Below are 4,610 nucleotides of genomic sequence, written 5' to 3'. Positions count from 1 at the left end.
CCTGCTATCCCTGACACAGCTTGGGGCTTCCCCTTGCCCTTGAACCTGACCAACTTACACAGGCCTCACTTTCTTGGCTGACCTTTCTTATTTTGATTAGGACCGAAGTGAGAGGCCAGATCCCCTGTCTGAGGCTTTGGCAGCCATGATGGGAGACAAGGTGGGCAGGGCCTTGGCTCACAGAGGCTGCTTTACATCACTGGGGAAGCTGCCATTGTTCCCCACTGCCCTCAGTATCCCCCCCCCCCAACCCTGTATTGACCCTTCAGATGAATTCATGAACAATAAAAGGTGAGCTGTGAAAACTGTCAGGCAGGCTGTCCTAATCTTTATTTATTTTATTTATTTTTAAATTTTTTATTTTATTTTTTTTTTGTGGTACGCAGGGCCTCTCACTGTTGTGGCCTCTCCCATTGCGGAGCACAGGCTCTGGACGCGCCGGCTCAGCAGCCATGGCTCACGGGCTCAGCTGCTCTGCAGCATGTGGGATCTTCCCGGACCGGGGCACGAACCCATGTCCCCTGCATTGGCAGGTGGACTCTCAACCACTGCGCCACCAGGGAAGCCCAGGCTGTCCTAATCTTGAATAAGGTCTGAAGGTCCAGGAACAATTTAAGGATCCTACTCCTTAAATTGAGTTTGAGCGCAGGAGCGGTGAATGATTCCCGCCCAGGTCCCGGAGTGTGAGTGCTTGTGTTCAGCCCTGCCGCTTGTTAGCTGCTTAATCTTGAACAAGGTGCTTCACCTTTCTATACCCCAGTTTCCTCAACTTTAAAATGGGAGTGCTCTCCCTCACATGGTTGTTGTAAACTTTCAAGAACTTAGGACACATAGCTAAAACAACCAGAGAAAATATATAAATTAGATTTCATCAAAATTAAAACATCTTGTATGTCAAAGGACACTATCAAGAAAGTGAAAAGAAAACCACAGAATGGGAGAAAATATTTGCAAACTGTATATCTGAAAAGGATCTAATATCCAGAATATATAAAGAACTCCTACAACTCAACAACCAAAAGACAAACAACCCAATTAAAAAATGGGCAAAGGATTTGAATAGACATTTCTCCAAAGGAGATATACGAAAGGACAGAAAGCACACGAAAAGCTGCTCAACATTATTAGCCATTAAGGAACCGCAAATCAAAACCGCAATGAGATACCACTTCACAGCCACTAAGGTAGTTATAATTTTAAAAAAGGAAAATAAGTGTTGGCAAGTACATGGAAAAATTGGAACACTCACACGCTGCTGGTGGGAATGCAAAATGATGCAGCTGCTGTGGAAAACAGTCTGGCAGTTCCTCAAAGAGTTAAATATAGAATTACTACATGACCCGACAATCCTACTCCTAGATATGTACCCAAGAGAGTAAAAAAACATATGTCCGCACAAAAACTTGTATCCAAAGAAACGTTCCTAGCAGCATTATTCACAGTAGTCACAATGTGGAGACAACTCAGATGCTCATCAACTGATAAATGGATAAATAAAGCATGGTTTATTAATACAGTGAAATATTACAATACAGCAATAAAAAGAGATGAAATACCAATATGTGCATTTAACCTTGAAAACATTATGCTACGTGAAAGAAAGCAGCCACGAAAGGCCACATATTGTATGATTTCCCGTTTGTGAAGTGTCCAGGACAGGCAAATCCATAAAGACAGAAAATAGAGTAGTATTTGCCAGGGGCTGAAGGCAGAAGGGAATGGGGAGTGACTCTTGATGGATACGGGTTTCTTTTTGGGGTGATGGAAATGTTCTGGAACCAGACTGGTGGTGGTGGTGGCACAACCTTGTGAATATAGTAAAACCCACTGAATTGTACACTTTAAAGGGTAAATTTTATGTTACATAAAATTTTATGTGAATTATATCTCAATTTTAAAAAACAGAAGTTAGTACACATAAAGTGCTTAGAAGGCTGCCCAGTCCATGATAAAACCCCAGTAAGGTTAGTTGCCATTTAAACTCCACAGATTGTATGGGTTGGTCCACATAGGCAAAAGGAAAAAAGTCCTGAAAGGCATGTTAGAGATATATTCACATTCTTAATATACGTTAAAGCATTTTGGCATGCAGTTTCTTCTTTCATTTTTCATACTCAGTGTTGATTTTACACACTTTATACATATGTACATCTATAATAAATATAAGCATTTATTTGTTGTTTTAAATTTTTATTTCATAATCACTTTATATATTTTTAAGATATGAAATGAATTTTCAAAGCTCAAACTTCTTTTGTTTTTGAAGCCTCAGTTGGGTTGAAAATCCAGGCTACTATGTGGCTAAGCTAATCTGCTCAAAGCCAGGCCTGTGATGGAGCAGGGTGCTTATTGACCTTGGGCTTGAAAGGTCTGAGACTGAGGCTTAGCTCTGTTGCTTACAAGCTATGTGACCTGGAACAAGACTAAGGTTGACAGATTTAGCAAATAAAAATACACCCAGCTATATTTGAATTTCAGATAAAACAATGAATACGTTCATAACAACGAAATATTGCATGGAACATAGTTATACTAAAAAACCATTTGTTTTATCTGAAATTCAAATTTAATTGGGCATTTTGTATTTTATCTGGCAACCCTAGATACAACCCTTAACTTCTGTGAAAGGAAAGAGTTTTTGAGTGGAATCATCTTTAATTCTCACAACTCCAGAAGTTAAGTGACCTGGCCCAAGGTCACCCAGCTGGAAAATTATTGAGCAGGGGTTCTAACTTGGGTGTGTCAAGTTTGGCACGCTCTGCTAAAATGGAACTCAGGATAAGCGGTGCTCTACTTAATGAAAACATGGGAGTCCTGAGCTAACTTGGTAACCACAGAAGCTTTCATTGACTGAGAAGGAATATTGAAAAAGAGCTGGAGCATCATATTTGAAAGTGTTTATATGACTCTGTCTATATTAATTTCCTATTGTTGCAATAACAAATTACCACAAACTTAGTGGCTTAAAACAACACAAATTTATTATAGTTCTGGAGGTCAGAAGTCTGAAATGGCTAAAATCAGGTGTGAGCAGAGCTGTGTTCCTCTGGGGGCTCTAGGACAGAATCTGTTCCTTGTCTTTTCCAGCTCCTAAAGGCTGCGGCCTTTCCTGGCTCATGGCCGTGTCACTTCGACCTCTGCTTCCATCATCACATCTCCTTCTCTGACTCTGACCCTCCTGCCTCCCTCTTAGAAGGACCCTTGTGATTCCATTGGGACGCTCTGGATAATTCACGATAATCTCCCCATCTCAAAATCCTTAATCACATCTGCAAAGTCCTTTTTGCCTTGTAAGGTAACGAATTCACAGCTTCTGGCAATAAGGGTGTGGACATCTTTGGGGAGCCATTATCCTGCTTACTGCACCATCTAAGAGAGAAATTATGTAGTGGGTTTGAGGGTTCTGGGCCTTAACTAGAATCCCTTTCATCTGTACGGTTTTCAGAGTACTTATACACTTTTTTTTTTTTCCCTCGCAATGATCCTGGGAAGTCAATGAAGACAGTGTTGAGCCCCTTCTGCAAGGGAGTAGATGAGACTCAGAGGGGGAGGCATAGGGCCTAGGTTGCACAGCTTGAAAGAAACTCGGGCCCAGGGCTTTTAATTCAGCCTCCTCCTACCTCATCCTCCAGCAGCCCCAGTTCTAGGCCATGGGCCACTAGGACAGTGTCCTTACTGGTGAAATGGGGCAATTCTGCAGGTACCCCCACAATCTAGAGGATGAAGGCCCCAAGGTGAGCCGTTCCCTTGGCCTGGATCCCGTCCCTAGCAAGCAGCCTTCTCCTGATCAAGACAAGGAGAAAGGATGGGGGCTTGGGCAGAGAACCTTCCTTTTGGCGGAGAGCCTCAGCCCAGAGCCCCAGAACTCGATGTCCATCCATCTCAGACACGTCCTTAACAGCAGCCCAAGCAGATGGTCCCAGGGCCTGCGATGAGACTCCCGCACGAGGAGGGAGCTCTGATTCTTAGGCAAGTCGTGCTGCAAACCTCCCAGGGATGTGTCACTGTGGTTTACGGTTTTGCCTTTGAGCGCTGCTGCTCTGGAGGAGCTAGGCTCTCTTCCTGCCCCTCAGGTATTGGAAGGCAGCTACCATGAACCCATTGACGTTTCTCTAGGTTTCCCCCATCCCTATCCTCTACTGATGGCCTGCATGTACCAGACACCACTCCAGGAGCTGGGATACATCCCTGAATCTGCCAGGCAAGGCTGCTGCTCCCTTGGACCTTACGCTTTAGTGGGGGCAGACAGACAGACCATACAGAAATTGGGATAAGGATTCTAAGGATAGCAAAACAGGATGAGACATTAGAGGGTGACGGCAACCCTGTGAGACCAGCACGGTCCCACCCTAAAGAGGAGATGGATGGCCTAGGACGGGGCAACGCTGAGATGCAAACCCATGTTTTACTCTAAAGACCCCTTGCTCCTAACCCCTATTCTATGTGGCCTGCAAAACATTTCCCCTGTGTCCTTCCCCAGAAGGGAGGAAGAGCAATTTGAGCCTGGAGGTGGTGCCCGGAGTCTGAGCGTCATTCCTGAAGCTGGAGTCAGTTCACCCCGGGAAATGTCCAGCTGTGGCCTGACGTCAGGGCCAAGGAGTATGTGAGAT

This window comes from Lipotes vexillifer, unplaced genomic scaffold, assembly GCF_000442215.2.
Source record: "Lipotes vexillifer unplaced genomic scaffold, Lipotes_vexillifer_v1.1 scaffold591, whole genome shotgun sequence".
NCBI classification, from domain to species: Eukaryota; Metazoa; Chordata; class Mammalia; order Artiodactyla; family Lipotidae; genus Lipotes; species Lipotes vexillifer.
This window is presented reverse-complemented; position numbering follows the sequence as displayed.